Genomic DNA, 17,465 nt, shown 5'->3' with positions numbered 1-17,465 from the left:
TAAACATTCACAACTTTTTACTTCTGCAAAGTTATGGTCACATTTTCTGAATTCCGTTTCTGCACTGGTTTGGCAAACTTAGGTGGCCTACATTTTTTGTAGATTCTTGCTCACGACTCGCCCCTATTTTTAGGTGTTTTTTTTTTCAAAATTCGCCACACGATACTAATTAATTTTTTTTTTTATTAAACAACCTTGGGCAAAATTAGTCACCGGGCGCAAAATCAGTATCGGAAGATTTATAATTTTTGCAAATGGCGTCGTTCTTCAATCATATTTGACTCTTGTGAACTAAACAGCTGGAGCATACAAACAGACAAGCAATGGAGCGTAAAGGTGTGATGTTCCTGGTGATTCACGAACACTCTCGGCCACAGCAGCACTATTATCGGGTGTACGCACGGTTTTTGGTCGGTCACGCGTTGGTTTGTCAATAAGCAACCCAGTTTCTCTTACTTTTTTCGCTAAGTAACGCACATACGCTTCATTCGGTGCTTTTCTTCTTCCCATTGCCGTACGTAATTTTCGTACACATTCTGCAACATTACCATGATTTTCAAAGTAATGTCGCAATATTTCCCAGCGTTCTTTGAGCGTATACACAACCATTTTCGTTCCGCGGAAGAATAAAACTAATTTTCTGTCAAATCAGATAACAGCTAAGTGTGACCATTCTTCAAATAATACCTAGTTCAAATCCGTAACGATAGATGGCGGGCCCTGTAAATCTTTGCTATAAGAACTGTCAGAAAACATCGCATACAAGACGGGCAGTATGGCCGTGAAAGTATCGGGTGTTTCTTTTTCTTTAGATGTATGAGAACTATCGATATCGATAACTGCAGCTCGACAGCTGAGAATGGAAAACTGAGTTGATATTTCTATTCAGTACGGTTTGGCATCGCATCATGAATCGTTTAGCGCCAGAATAACGATTCGAAATTATTTATCCAAAAAACAAATCTGCTCGCGAAGCTCATCATCAGTCCCTTTTTCTTACGAAAAGCAGCTGCCGTTACGGTAAATGGTGAGCGCTATCGAGCCATGCTGAGTTTTTTTTTCGACAAATTATTCAGCTAAACATCAACAATATTTGATTTGCAATATTCAAGCCACCATTAATGCTATATGGCCAGATTTATAAGGAAAAGTAATCAAAAATTAGACTGCTGAAATGCACCATGTAACTCATAACCGCGGCGGACATATTGAAAAAATAAATGCCATGAAATTATCTACCAGATTATAATAAAAAAAAATCATTCCACAATATTTCTGTTCCCTATTATCATTTTAAGCTCTCTAGCCTTTAGAAAAACAGAACTTAGCGCTTTTGAAAAAAAGGCTTGAAAAAGTAAACGATGCGTAGTTAAATATAATATTGACAAAGAAGTCCTGTTTTGCCCTTGAGTTTCAGTAATCATTTACATTCATTTAATGCACCAAATGCGGGTATTTTAAGCGGCTAGTACATATACCAACATAGGCAGGACCCTTTCAAAATGCTACAACGTACACACACATACACGGATATATCGTAGATACATTCCTGTTCACCCCTCCTGCCATTCATTCATTATTTATCATTCATTACTTATCACATTAAAACTCTTTGCTGTGCTTCAAACTTTGCGTATTAACAGTTGAGCTGCTTCGAAGGATCCGAGTTGTTGCATTTATAATTTTCGCTTTGTCAATGAAATAATTAAATTCAATTCAATTCATGGCAATCTGCGAATTTAATGCATTCGACGAACTTCTACGAGTGCCGCATTATTAATGCTGCAACTCACTTTTAGCACCCGTTGCCTGATGCTATTTATTACCGATTGTATGCAAACGAGTCGCTGTGTCGCTTTTTGTGCAAGCAGCTCTGGAAAGATCCATTGCGTACCCTTGAATGTTGTCTATTATGTGGGTAAAACATATGCTCCTCCTTTGTGAATGTGTATGGATGCCTATCTGCACTTAGTTAATTAATATTTTCCTTTGGCATGCATTGGAGGATGCAGAAATGCGCCACCCACAGAATGGAAGATGTATGCGAAAGGAGTATTAGCAGGAGCTTGATGTCACCTTCCCTTCTGGAAGGCATCACTTGAACACAGGTAAATAGTTGTTGGGACAAAGGCCTTACGAATTGCATTGCCTTCAAATTAATGAAGAATGCTTTGCTTTAATGATTGCAAATACCTGAAAGTATGGCTTACTCAGAAGCGAATGTGTAGAGTGCACAGAAATATTGAATACAAAAGAGGACAATACAAATTGTTACGAAGTACTAGAGTTTAGCCTTTTTTAATTTCAATTTTCCAGTAATGCTTAACTGTGATGGAGAATTTCCAAGCATTTCCACTGAAATTCACTTGACGGATGCAACTCATTTTAGTTAGCAAATGGTTGGCAGATAGCTATCACAACTTTTTGTATTTTTTTTTTTTGTTTTTATAAAAGAGATAATCCGCATGTAAAATATTTTTCGTTACTAGTATAGAATTTCATTAGAAAGACAAAGTCTTTTTTATTCATTTTAAAACCACCTTTAAAAAACGCACGAACTTATGGACTGACCTGATAATATCCTGCTAAAGCCAACGCGAGAAATCTACAAGGAACATTAAACTGAATTTTTTCTAGAAGGACCGGGCAGTCAATTTTACCATTAATGAGATCAAAGATAAATGATACTGCCTGAAAAGTGCATCTGTCACTTAATGGAAAGAGACTAATCAAACAATCAGAGAGAATGAGACTAATCAAATAATCAAAGAAATTGAGTAAATGTAGTGCGAAACGCACACAAATTTTTTGATAAGGTCTCCAAATAAAAGCAGCATAATGCTTTTTTTGATGTGATAATGTCTTATAATTCGATTTAGCCGGCTGCACGCACGAAAAAATGTGTCGTTACCTTGCTCATTGCCGTTACCTTGAATGAACTGCAAGCGAAAGCGCGGAACGAACGACAAAGCAAACAAAGCAAACGAACGGCAACGTTCGACATCTTGCTCTCTCCTACTTAAGTAAGCGTATATATGTATGTATATGCGCATATGTACATATATAAATTCACGTATTTGTATTTGCATATGCCTTCTTATTGATTATTATTAATTTGATTTACTTGAAGAATTTAAAATAAAACCAAGTTTGTTAATAATACCTGTTGTTTTAATGTTATTATTATTTTTAGACGTTATAATAATTCTATGTAGCCGGCTGCACGCACTAAAAATGCCTTGCTTACCTTGCTTGAACAGCATGTTATGATATGTTATGTTATGTTATGTTATGTTATGTTATGTTATGTTATGTTATGTTATGTTATGTTATGTTATGTTATGTTATGTTATGTTATGTTATGTTATGTTATGTTATGTTATGTTATGTTATGTTATGTTATGTTATGTTATGTTATGTTATGTTATGTTATGTTATGTTATGTTATGTTATGTTATGTTATGTTATGTTATATTATGTTATGTTATGTTATGTTATGTTATATTATGTTATGTTATGTTGTGTTATGTTATGTTATGTTATGTTATGTTATGTTATGTTATGTTATGTTATGTTATGTTATGTTATTTTATGTTATGTTAAAGTATATTATGTTATGTTAATGTTACCTCATTCTCTATATCCATACAAAGTATCAAACAAATAAAATTGAAATTTTCTTTTGAAAAATGCAACCATTCAATCAGTAGTTTCTTATGACGTTATCACGTTAAACTATCGTCAGCAAACCGACTTTACAGACAACCTCTTTTTTTATTTTTTTAAATCAAAATCGTCTTGTTGAAACCAGAACTGCCTCATACGCTTTCGACGAATAATTGCCATCACAAAAGTGGTTATCATATCGCGATAACGCTCCCGATGTTCGCACTAACGCCGCACCAAACAGTGACTGCTTGGATTGACACTTCCAACGCGGTATGTCATTAAGCGATCTGACGTCTCTGTCAAAAGATACAGGGTTGCCAGATGGGTCCGTCGAATATGGGCAACCCTGTCTAGTATCTTAAGAGTATATGGGTCAGTGAAGTGCGATGAGTGGCGTCTAACAAACGCGAGCATAGCAAGTGAATTGGAAACAGCATAATTTTCAGTTTGGAAACCACTCTGAAAGCCTGCGTGGAAATCATCAAAAAAAAAAAACGGATAAGTTAGATAACGTAGATCTTGCAACTACAAATCCTTGCTGTCTAGGACTAATAAGACGTTTAACGCTAAAATATAACTTGTCGTTGACAATGCATTCAAAAAGTTTAGATACCGCAGATAATTTGGAAATTGGCCTGTAATTTGCAATATCGCTTTTATTACCGCTTTTGATAATTGAAGTGACTGAAATCAGCTTCCAATCATCGATAAATATTCCTTCAGCCAAGGATTTGTTAAAAAATAGTTTAAGAGGTTGCACCAAAGAGCGACAATTTTGATGAGGGTGCTGAATTAGTATATTAATTTTTTCAAGTTAAAAAGTAGGAAAGACTTGGCATAAAATCTTTGAAGAGCTTATGCAAAATTTACTCGCAAAGTAAATATTCCAGCTCACGAATAATCCTATTTGCGCCAAACATTTTAGCGGTAGTCTTAAAATATATCACATTTCATGGTGGAGCTGGGGAAAACTGCTATTATTTTTTATGACGGATGAGACACCTTAAAGGTTTACATGGGTTTCGTTGGGTAAAAAAAGGCCTATTTTCAATATTTTTTTTCTGTGTAAAAATTTATTTATTTAATTCAAACTTTTTTCTGTCTTATAGATACATATTTAAAGAATAATTTCTGAAATTTAAAAAAAAAAAATTAAAACTCTTCCGTTGTGACGTAATTTCCGGTGACCCTTCGAAAAAAAGGTTCGTCCGCGTTGTCAGCATAGCTCCTGCCAGGAGCATCAAAAATGAAAAAAAACAAAAATAAGTGTTTTAGTTAAGACCATAAACTCGTGCTTGAACGAAGGAAAGAAAAAAAGTAAAAATTGGAATTTTGGCAGACATTTTTCCATAAAAATGAAAATTTCGGTCAAATTTGCTTGACATTTTTTTTTTTTACATAGTTGTAATTGAAAAAAAAATCGTTCATCCAAGCACGAGTAAATGGTATATCGAACACCTGTTTAAAATTTCATCAAGATCGGTTGAATAGTTTTGGAGAACATTTCACAACCGACTTTGAAAACGCGGTTCCGAGAAAAACGCGTTTAAAGTTTTGAGTAACAATAAAAGTGGCTTGGAGCGCACACTTTCCAAAGGCTGTATCTCCGAAACTATTATTCGGATAGACTTCAAAATTTAGGATAATATTCTTGAGATGTTGTAGAAATTAGTAAGCGAAAAAAATTGATTTTTTGAATCCAAGAAACCCACGTAACCCCTTAAGTAACTAGGAAATTTACACTATGTATGAGTACAATCATGCCCTTAAAGCATACAAGGATGTGTAATATAAAATATGTACAATATATATTATAAAATCATATGAAATACATAAAGTAAATCATTAAATTTTTCAAATGTAAGTTAATCTATTTTACTTTAATATTTACAGTTTGCCAGAGCGGCGGAAGAGTGCAATTGAATCGGAACAGTGAGCTGTGTACGAAAATGAGTAGATCGTTGAAAGCAAGCACATAGCTACCAACAACACATACACAAACATACAAAAGCAAAATGTATTTTCTCTAAGTGTGGGAGTTTTATTCCATTAGAAAAAGAGGAAATCTTAAAAAAACCGCTCAGAAATATAAAATATAAAAATTATAACAAAAAAAAATTCGTAGCATTACAAATTGCAACAGTAAATGAGAGGCTGTCGTTGACTCGCAACTCACAACTCGAAATTGTTCGTGTATGAAATTCAAGTAGCAGCTACAGGACAGGATACCAGACGAGACGGGATACAAGACGGCTGCAGCGGATCTGCTAAGAGATTGGAACGTTTTCTGTGGTGCTGCTGGTGTTTGACAATTGAAACGCAGCCAGACGGGCAAAGTGTGTGGCTGTATTTGGGTGCGACACTCATAAAATAACAAAATAATATAGCTTGGAGTACGTGACGCGTGCACACGTAGATTGGCTGTAGCTGGTGACCGTGACGGCTGAAAGGCGGAGTGACACTTTTATATTTAGTTTGATCGCAACGACATGGCCTGCCTAAATTGTGAGGTATGTTTGGTTTTAATGCATTCGCATGCCTTGGAATTTAATATTTTTATGTAATAAACAGTTAGATGGAGTAGATCAAATTTCTTATATATAAGAATTTATTTTTGAATTTATTCGTTTTATTTAGAGTTATGCCATTATTTTTATTCAACCCTAATTTGTGTTCGAGACGAAAAGAGTTTGTCTTACTGGTTTGCTCAAGTTTCATTAAAATAATTGAACATTTAAATTAATGCCTTTATTTGTATTTCTATTAAATCATTTAATAGAATTTATTGTTATTATTAATATTTCTTTTAAACCGAATTATTCCATTACTTGATTAAGAAGGGGTTCAAGAACCAGTCGTTGGAAATCGTGGAATATTGAGTTTGGAATAAATTAAAATTAAAAAAAAAAAACTGAAAGTAGCTGGGTTCGCAATCTTTACAGGAACGTGCTTTAGGTGCATAGCAGTGTAACTATTTAAAGGCTAGTGACTTTCAATGAGTATCAAAAATTTAGCAATTTAGTGCGTGCATGTCGGTGAGTGGACTTTGGGTAAGCACTGACAGGCAAATTCTCAATATGTCACTGTTCTATTAATTGATTGCATTGCATGGAAATATGTGGATGCCCGCACAGTTTCGATCATCAACAGAATAGACAGATTTATCATCATCATTTGGCGCTACAGCTCTGTGTGAGCTTTGGCCTGCTGCACAAAATATTTCCATTTGACTCGATCCTTCGCTGATTCCTGAAAGTTGTTTACCTTGTGTAACCTCTTTTCGTCTTCTAGTTGGTCAGTCCATCTTGATCTTGGTCTGCCTCTTGCATTCGTTGTAAATGTTTTAGCGTTAATTTTTTTCGTTGAGCTCTCGTGGGGTCCATACTCATGGTATGGCCTAGTCATCTCAGCCCTTTAGCCATTATCTTCTCTCCTAAGTTGGTCCAGTTCATGGTCCATCTAAGACGCTATTCCCCATTGTTTTTTTACTGCACCGAAGGTTAGGTTTACCCGGCTGGCTTTAAGTCATGCCACCTTTTGGTTCCTAGCGATGGAAGATGGAGACCGACGCTATGGAGACTGGAGATGATTTAGAGTAGACTGGAGAGGATTTAGCGTACACATCACCTAGGATGTCAACGCTTTTAGCAAAGCTAAGCATCGCCGGAGGATCTATTTTTGAGATATCCTTCGGACCTTGAAACGTTGGGTCTCGCAGAAATTTGAGCGTGTTTTTGATGATACCAGACAAAGACACAGAAGGTGGTCTAAAGTTTACTCTATATCTTCTCTGCTCTTTTCTTGTAATCCATATCTTGTAAGCACGTGCAGCCAACAGATTATGGTTTATCAGCATACCTTTAATAAAGGGTGATTTTTTAAGAGCTATAGGAAATATTTTAAAAAGAACACACGTACAGTTCAGAAAAATGCATGAAATTTTTATTCAAATCGATAGTACAGGCCATAATTTAATGTTTGAAGATGGTTTAATGCAAATGTTGACCGCGACTGCGCTTCAAATGGTCCATCCGCTTAGTCCAATTTTGGCACACTCTTTCCAATGTTTCGGCCGGTATCTCACATATAAATGCTTTAATGTTTTCTTCCAATGCGTTAATTGAAACAGGCTTGCTTGAATAGACATGAGCTTTAACATAGCCCCACAAAAAAGTAATCTATTGGCGTTATATCGCACGATCTGGGTGGCCAATTGACAGGTCCCGAACGTGAAATAAAATGTTCATCGAACTCGCCTCTCAACAAATCCATTGTTACGCGTGCTGTGTTGCATGTGGCACCGTTGTGCTGAAACCACATGTCATGGAAGTCAAGCTCTTGCATTTTGGGCAAAAAAAAGTTGGATATCATTTCACGGTACGTTACGATTCGCAGCATCTTTGAAGAAGTACGGTCCAATGATACCTCCAGCCCATAAACCGCACCAAACTGTGTCGCTACTATTTCGTTTCCTATGGCGTCTATGTGACGCCTATGTGACCTGATACTTAATAGATGAGCAGCCTTCTGTTCGCGGCTAGCCTTTCTATGGCTTCCCTGTTCCCTTGAACATTTTTGGACTTAATACAACAGGAGGTTTTTGTTTTTATTGCTGCTTGACTGTCCCAATTATTAATATATTATTATTATTTTTTTTTTTTTGAGTATTTTTAGTTTTTGTGTCGGTTGCTCCGTGGCTTTCGCAACAGCAAAACTGTTTGGATTTGCCTCAAAATTTTTCTCTCAAATACTTGGAATTTTTTTTTTGGTCTTTTTCACTCACGGCTCCGATCCGTAGCAAAAAACTGGACGACTACAGATTTATACGACATAATTTTGCAAGGTCTATTCAGCGGCTTTAATTTAACAAGTTTGATAAGTTTGGTTGGTTAGTGGAATGCTCTATACCCAGCTAGTATTCTCTCGTCGGTTGTGATGTTCATTGCTTTGTCGAATAGCTAGTGTTATGGTGGAAGTATGGAAATACGTCAAATTTTCACCGCTTCAAATTCATATGTCCTCATTTCGCGTGTGCCCCTTTTTTTCTCGACATCAGCATATATTTTTTCCCCCCGTTAATTCGCAATTCAATTTGCCGGTCTGTTGGTCTACAAAGCTAAAAAATAAATAGTCGAGCCATAGTTACCATAGATCGAAACAAAAAATTAAGAAAATTTATCACCACTGGCACTGCGATGTTGATGAGTCCGGAACTTTTTTTTTTTAATTTATTGCGAAATATGCTTGGCTTTTTTGCTTCAATAAGAATACGAATACGTTTAAGATTCAGACTGCTAATACGAATATTAATATGAATATAAATTTTAATATGAATATGAATATGAATGTGAGGGCTAATATGAATAGAAAACTGAATAACAGTACGAGTTCGAGTGCGAATATGAATGTGAATTCGAATGTGAATGTGAATGTGGATCAGCATCATCATAGCAATTACAGCGCGGCGCGAATCAGTGCTTCTTTCACAATCACGCTCCATACGACTCGGTTCATTAAGTCGTTTCTCCTAGCATTTATTAGGCGTCAATCTGCATCAACGTTGTCTGCCCATCTTCTTGGCGATCTTCCACGTTTTCTACTGCCCATAATAAAAGAGTTGAAGGCCCTTTTCGTAATCCTGCTGCCGTCCATTCTGATAAGGTGTCCAAACCGTCATAGCCGCTGAGTTTTAGCAAAACGCACAATGGTTTGACTTGATATCAGTTGTTAGATTTCATCATTGTATCCCATTCTGTAAGATCCATCAGCTTCCCTTACTGGTCCAAATAGCCTTCTTAGTATTGGACGCTCAAAGCAGAAAAGGTAGCTTTTTATGGTTAATAGCAGTACCCATACCTCGCAGCCATGCGTTGCTACTGGTCTTATCGCCGTGTATGAATGTGAAGCTCAATATGAACACGAATAGAAATACGAATAAGAGTACGGCGACGAATTCGAATGCAAATGTGAATGTGAATTTGAATATGAATAGGAAGAAAAGTTAGAGTATGAACACGAGCACGCATACGAAACTGAATACAAATATGATTATGCGTAAGAGTGCAAATTCGAATACAATTGTAAATATGAATACGAATACGAAGACAAGTATGAGTATGAGTAAGAGAACGAGTGCGCATACAAATATTTATACGGGCGCGCATACATATAAAGGATGGTTAAGTTTCAAGGGCTGGTGTTGATTTTGAATAAAATACCATTTTTTTAGGAAATTATTGTCATTTCTCTTTATTATGATGATATTAGTATGGCTCATTTACGTATGGAACAAAATATGGGCCAAATGGCCGCCGCGGCCTCGGTGGCACACCTCCATCCGATGGTGCTGAGGTATAATTGAGGTTCTATGCCGTTAATGTGCCGAATTAATTATCCTTTAGCTCTTGAATAATTGCTGGCTTAACGACGTACACCTTTTCTTTGAAATAACCCCAAAGAAAGAAGTCCAACGGTGTCGTTAACGTTTAGGAGTGGTCCACATTCAACATCGGCCCTTGAAATTTAACCACCCTTTATATGCATGGGCAAATAGTATATATAGGAATTTTAGCTTAAACTTGATGATTTCCATTAGGTTTCTCTCCTATTGGCTTTCGAAAGCTGCTTTGTCACATATTTACGTCTTTTGAGGCAAAAACAAAAGAGAGTAAAAAATATAGATAACCCAAATAATTGCGTTACTCCGAGACTTTAGCACAACATTACGTAAAAATCAATAAAGCAGTGTAACACTACGCTTCCTTGGTTCTGGATGAAATGGAGTGTAAGAAATGTTGCTGATTGTAATAACAACAACACCAAAAATACAAGCCATATTTATAACAGGTCAGGGCGCACGTACAATGCAACATCAACACCAACACCAATAGAAATAGAAACAGAAACAGTATCAGCAGCAGCAATAATGTAAACAACACTGATAACAGCTACCGAAAATACAAAATATACTCGGAGCAATAGCAAGAACAAGCTCTAAGCGCCTGCAACAACAAAAGCAATGGGCTATAGCAACAACGCCACCCCGTTCACCAGCAAACACACCAAAAAGCTTTGGCAAATACTACAACCGAGCGAGCACAAACACACACGAACAGTTATTAATGACATCCCAAAACAAACAAGTAGCGTAGCAGCAGCAGCAGCAAGAATTACGAAAACAACAATCACATCAACAACAGTCACGATGAGGGCGAGAGTGCTTCATCGACAATGATTTTGTTGACGTTGACGACAACATCGACATTCACCACATGAATACACACAATACATTGCCAAGTGTCGATGTCAAGTATTTGTAGACGCCGAGGCATTAGTTTACAGTAAGCCACACTCACACACACACACACTTATGCATAAAAATATTTACCTACAATTTGGTATGGACGAAGTTGTTGCAATTTGCTTGCTGGAAAGGCGTTGGGTTAGGTTGGATGTGAGTGTAAATGTGTACACTTTGTTTGCGCATGTGTGCGTGTCAATGTATATTTTATGCTGGATTGCGAGCCGACTGATAAATTTGCTTCGAGTATTCTTAACCGTTTTCAGTGAATTTCACACACACACACACACACATGCAAACATAAATATTGTAGTTGTGTATTGCATACATGCAGGCGCGAATCTCACTTGCCTGTTGTGACGCTCGTTATTGAAAACCCAATTCAATTATTTACATTATTCGAATATTTCAACAACACATTATTACGCACCAACAAACAAACTCATACATACAAACCTGTGTATGCCACACAAACAAACTAGCACCCAAATGTATTGGCACGTGAACGATGAAGTGCCATTGCGTATGTGGATATGCAAATACGTACACCAAACATATGGTGTGTGACATGCTCAACAGTCGGGCAACAATGGCGAGATTTACTTTGTGGCCATGTTCAAGCCCACAAAGTTCACATCAAATTCATTAGAAGGCCACCGTTGTTGTTAATATGCAGCAGTGGCGTCTTGAGCGAATCAGTTAAGGGGTTAGGTGGGTTACAGAGGTTCAAAAAAAGGGTATTTTTACTATTTTTTTTTTAATATATACAATCATATATTTTATTTAAACAATTCAGCATATCAAAGATACATATTTAAACAGTATTTTGTGAAATTTTTATTTAAAAATTCCGAAAACTCAGCCGTTGGTACCTCATCTCCGTTAACGTCTCACAAAAAAATGCTCTTGCCGTGGACAGCATAACTCATTATTGGTTCATTTAAAATCAAAAAACCAAAAATATTTCGTTAGTACATGGATAAATCTCGTTACTGGACGAAGGAAAAAAAAATAAAATTTAATTTGAATTTTTGACAGACTTTGAACAAAAAAACACATTTTTTGGTCAAATTTTCGTCATGTGTTGGCTCGAAAAAATTAGTTGTAATAAAAATAAAAAAAAATCCTTCGTTCAATAACTTGATAACGTTATTTCAAAGATGTGTGCAAAATTTGAACAAAATCGCTTCATAACTTTTCGAGAAATCGTGTCCACCGACTTAAAAAATCGAGTTTTGAGATAAACGCGTATACCTGCGAAACGCTGCACTGACATGGCCTGATGGGCGGAACTTCTGAAGGGTCTATCTCGTAGAATTTTACTCGGATCAATTTGAAATTTTAGGAGAATATTTTAAACATGTTATACTATTTAATAAGACAAAAAAAAAAAAAAAATCGATTTTTTGAAATTTTCAAACCCACCTAACCCCTTAAGGGATGTAGTTGGCTGTGTTTTTAACCTAAATTCATTGTCCTCCAGCTATTTATCTACTTTCGAAATCTATTGAGTGCTTCTGGGCAAAAGTTTTGCATGTATTCATCACCTTACAAGCTCGAAGTTGTTGCAACAAATGCTGCCACAAGGCAAGTGTTAATTGAGATTTAGTGAATTATGGAGAGATATTTTGCATTGAAACTTTAGATGGGTGAAACGTTAATTGACTTTCGTAGATAGCTTTAAAGCGAGTTTTAAGTAGAAGATTCCCTATGCTATTTATTTTACTACATTTATTTATTTTAGTAATCTACAGTACAAATTGCCTTACAGACTAGACAGAAATGCAAAGAAAAACAAGCCAACTTTGGCAACTAAAATATTAGCAATCAATAAATGGGTGTATATCCAATATCAAGTACCTCAATTAAATTTTTTTTTTAATTTTTACAAAATCAGATGTAGATAAAGGGAAATCAAACAGTCTTGAATTGCATAATGAATTATAGTGTCGAAGTGCGCGAGCATCGGTGGTTTACTCTTTAAATATTATTATTTTTTTCTTATAATTCCTTATGCTTTTCTTATTTCTTCTTATGGTTCTTATGTTTTTATTATGCATTTCTTATGTATTTTTTCTTATGTTTTCCAATGTTTTTTTATGTATTATATTTATAATTTATTTACGTATGTTTTTATATGTTTTTATATTTTTTCTTATGTTTCCTTATGTTTTTCTTATGAATTTTTTATATTTCTTCTTATGTTTTTTTATGTTTCCTATGGTTTCCTATGGTTTTTTATGTTTTCTTATGTATTTCTTATGTATTTTTTTTATTTTTTGTTATGTTTTTTTTTGTTTTCTTATTTTTCCAAATTTTTTTTTTGTATTATCTTTATAATTTTTTTACGTATGTTTTTATATTTTTTCTTATGTTTCCTTATGTTTTCTTATGTTTTTCTTATGCATTTTTTATATCTTTTCTTATGTTTTTTTATGTTTCCTATGTTTTTTATGTTTTTTATTTATGTTTTCTTATGTTTCCTTATGTGTTTCTTATGTTTTTTTTATATATTTTCTTATGTTTTTTTTGTTTTCTTATTTTTCCAATGTTTTTTTATGTATTATCTTTATAATTGTTTTACGTATGTTTTTATATTTTTGCATATGTTTCCTTATGTTTTTCTTATATATTTTTTATATTTTTTCTTATGTTGTTTTATGTTTTCTTATTTTTACAATGTTTTTTTATGTATTAAAGATAATACATATTTTTACGTATGTTTTTATATTTTTTCTTATGTTTCCTTATGTTTTTCTTATGTACTTTTTATATTTTTTCTTATGTTTTCTAATGTTTTTTTATGTATTATCTTTATAATTTATTTACGTATGTTTTTATATCTTTTCTTATGTTTCCTTATGTTTTTCTTATGTATTTTTTATATTTTTTCTTATGTTTTTTTATGTTTTCTTATTTTTCCAATGTTTTCTTATGTTTTCTTTTGTTTTTCTTATGAATTTTTTATATTTTTTCTTTATGTTTCCTTATGTTTTTCTTATGTATTTTTTTCTTATGTTTTATGTTTTTTCTTACCTATGTTTCCTATGTTTTCTTATGTATCCTTATGTTGTTCTTATGCATTTTTTTATTTTTTTCTTATGCTTTGTTATGTTTCCAATGTTTTTCTTATTTATTATCTGTATATTTTTTCTTACGTATTTTTTATATTTTTTCTTATGTTTCCCTATGTTTGCTTATGTTTTTCTTATGAATTTAAAAGATAATATTTCCATTTAATTTCTTTCTGCAGTTTTTTTTTTGTATTCTTTTTATAATAAATAAAGAAATGCAATTTTTTGGTATGATTTAAAAATATTTTATTATTGCATTTTTTATATTTAATAATAATTTAAATTTATTTAACTGTCAGCAAATTATTAGAACGAAGATTTATTTTTGGAACATTCAAGCTTATCAAATCTGGACAGTCGATGATGCCATTAGGCTAGATTAGGTTTGGCAGCCGCATCGCACATAGGAACAGAGATACCACTTAGACCAAAAAATGTGTACGTTGTCAGCCGCAGGGGATGGGTTACATTTCCCTTTCCATATTGAACCATCCTAAGTGTATAGATTATCTATATTCATTAAGAAGTAGGATCTTAAATATCGGTTCCTGCTTCTGGCTAGAGCCGGGCATGTGGAAAAAAAGGTGCATTCCTCATTTCTACAGCTACGACAGAAATCATGCATGTAAACGCCTAATCTCCTTGCATGATTTCCTATGAGACAATGTCCTGTGAGGGCCCCTACTAAGGTTCTAAGGCCTATAACAAGAAGCTTACGAGTTGCGAGAGGTAACCCCGTAAAATTACTTATGTTTGGCATACAGGTACCTTCTCTTGCAAGTTGGTCAGCTCTACAGTTCCCTGGTATATCTCTGTGGCCTGGAACCCAACATGAGATGGTACGATATTGTTTGGCCATCTCATTAAGAGATTGGCGACAATGTATGCCACTCCTTGATGTTATTTGGAATGCATCCAGGGCCCGTAGGGCAGCTTGGCTGTCTGATAGAAAGCAGATATCTGTTGATGATATTCTGTTTATCTTTAACCATTTTAAGGCTTCATGAATAGCGTTTATTTCCGCTTGAAAAACACTACAGTGATCCGGTAGTTTAAAGGATTCACTGATAGAAAGCTCTTCGCAGTATAAACCTGATCCTAGGCAAGTGTCCATTTTAGATCCGTCCGTGTAGATCTTAACGAGTATGTTGGGTGATGGATTTTCCAGTCTAGAAGGGATTTTCATTAAGAAATTCCTTTCGAAGCAGAACGATGCCATTAACAACACTGAAAGGTGAAAGAACTGTCCTTCTCTTTTCAAGATTTTGTTAATTATTATAATTAGCTTTAGTCGAGAATCAAAGGGTGGAACAAGAGACTCAAATCGGTGGGAACGTAATGCCTGCTTAAGAAATATTTACTTTATGATTGTGCGTGCGTGCTAGGTAAAAGAAGCTCAAGAAAGACCTAATTTGTCGGAGATGAAGCTCAATATAAATTAGTTTTAATGTGAAACTAAATAGTGATCCGATGTATTTAAGATAAATCAATCGATGGTGTCAAAACTTGGTATATCAACTGTTTGAGCGTGGAGAATCTCTATGATTTGATATTTTTGAAAATTAAAAAAATGAATAATGTCATATATTTAATAATCCAACGTATGCTAGCAACTTAATATAATTCCTTGACGCACATTCGATTTTCGATTTTTAAAGTTTTTTATGTTGGTACAAATACCCGGAATGTATGTTCACTATTACAACTACAAGGTGGCGCGAAATTAGGCATACTATCGGAAGATTTATAATTTTTGTAAATGGCGAATCACATTTGACACTTCTAAGGTAAACAGCTGCAGTATACAAACAGACAAGCAATAATCGAAGTAAAGGCAAAGCTCTAAATAAAGATTTCCAGCACGCAAAATCTTTTTTTGTTTAGTAAAAAAGCTATTGATATGGAAAATAGTTTATATGCACAAAAATTTCAGGCATTTCAAATGAATTGGGTTTTCAGCCAAAGAAGTTGGATTTTAATTCAACCCATTGAAAAAAAAAATAGATAAGGTGTAGCGAAACCCATTGGGACTTAACCCTCCCGCGCATGTGTACCTCAAATATGAAACGTTTGAATTGATACCGTGGAGAAGCTGAGCTATGATCTATCTATATAAAAATTATATACTATAAAAATACCACAGTATTGTATTTATTGTTTCTTCTTCCTGATTAGCACGATAACAGCTGAAGCGATTTTGGCAGAGTTTAACAAAGGGCACCAGTCCTTTCTGTCTCGTGCTAACTGGGGCCAGTAGGAAACACCAAGTAAAGGCAATTCCTTCTCCACCTGATCTGTCCAATGTATGTTTACCACCAAAAAAAATCCGGTATAGCGTAAAAAATAGCTTTCTCAACAGTGGGTGCGCACTACGTCCATTCAGTTAGCAGCATTTGACCAGACAGCAGTACTTGCCACATTTCAGCTTTTAAAAAGTAGATGTAGTAGTAGTAGATGGGTGTCTATATATCACTAAACAAAATCCATAGTCTATTCAGTAGCTATGCGATATGTGAACGATTTTTTGAAGCTCAAGCCAAAGGCGGTTAAGAGATTTATAGAAAACTTTGATTAGCAAAATGTTCCACAAGATTTAATTTTGCGTAATTTCGGCCAACGTAGCCGAATGAATTCGGAAGAGCGTTGGTTCGACTCTCGGTAAATGAACATCAAATAATAGAAAACGTTTTTCTAACAGCGGTCGCGCCTCAGCAAGCAATGGCAAATCTTTGAGCGTATTTCTGACACGAAAAAGCACGGAAGCTCATAAGAATCTATCTGTCGTTCCGACCCGTCTCAGAACTGTAGATCCCTCCATTTGTGGAACAAAATCAAAACGCACGCCGCATATAGGTGGAAAAACGCATCCAAATACCCAAAAAGGGTGCCACTGTCTGTTATATGTACTAACAATGTAGACTTGCTAAACGGACACCCTTTAGCAAAACTGATAAAAAGAACTCGAAGGCCCGAAAAGAAATTGGCAATTATTATGGCAAAAAATTCAATTGATCCAATCAAATTGTTTACCAACTTTGCTCAAATTTTGAAAACGAACACATCCATTAGCCGAAAAAAAAAATCCTAAACTGAAATACTATTTTCGATAATAGTAATTCATAGTGAGTAGTAAATGCATAAATGCACACTTTCTATAGGATTCGATTACTTCTGATTCGTTCTAAAATTCAGAAAATTCACAACAAACGCTCAAATTGGAATATCGAGCAACAACACAAAATATCAGTGCATAAGTAAATTGGGAGTGTACTGAAAAGCTTAAGCGCCTAAAATCATATAATAAATTGCCTGAAAATCAAATAATCAAATAATCAAAATTGGTGTATATGTAAATATGTATAGATGTATGGGTGTACAGTTGCACAAGCTTGCCGGAATATGCGTTAACTGGAAGCGTTGAT

The 17,465-nt window shown here is 34.7% G+C and overlaps 1 protein-coding gene across 2 annotated transcripts in view; it reads left to right on the top strand.

Annotated features, from left to right (window-relative positions):
• Positions 1–17,465, top strand: part of LOC129240059 (uncharacterized) — a 144,856-nt gene that overhangs the window by 44,997 nt on the left and 82,394 nt on the right. For both annotated transcript variants that reach the window (XR_008582024.1, XM_054875526.1), the window contains exon 2: positions 5,563–6,179. The gene's annotated coding sequence lies outside the window, so the exon portion shown is untranslated. The remainder of the gene's footprint in view (positions 1–5,562; positions 6,180–17,465) is intronic.

The sequence above is a fragment of the Anastrepha obliqua genome, chromosome 3 (genome assembly GCF_027943255.1).
Source record: "Anastrepha obliqua isolate idAnaObli1 chromosome 3, idAnaObli1_1.0, whole genome shotgun sequence".
Classification (NCBI taxonomy): Eukaryota; Metazoa; Arthropoda; class Insecta; order Diptera; family Tephritidae; genus Anastrepha; species Anastrepha obliqua.
The sequence above is the reverse complement of the archived record's forward strand: the minus strand, read 5'-3'. Positions and strand labels throughout refer to the sequence as shown.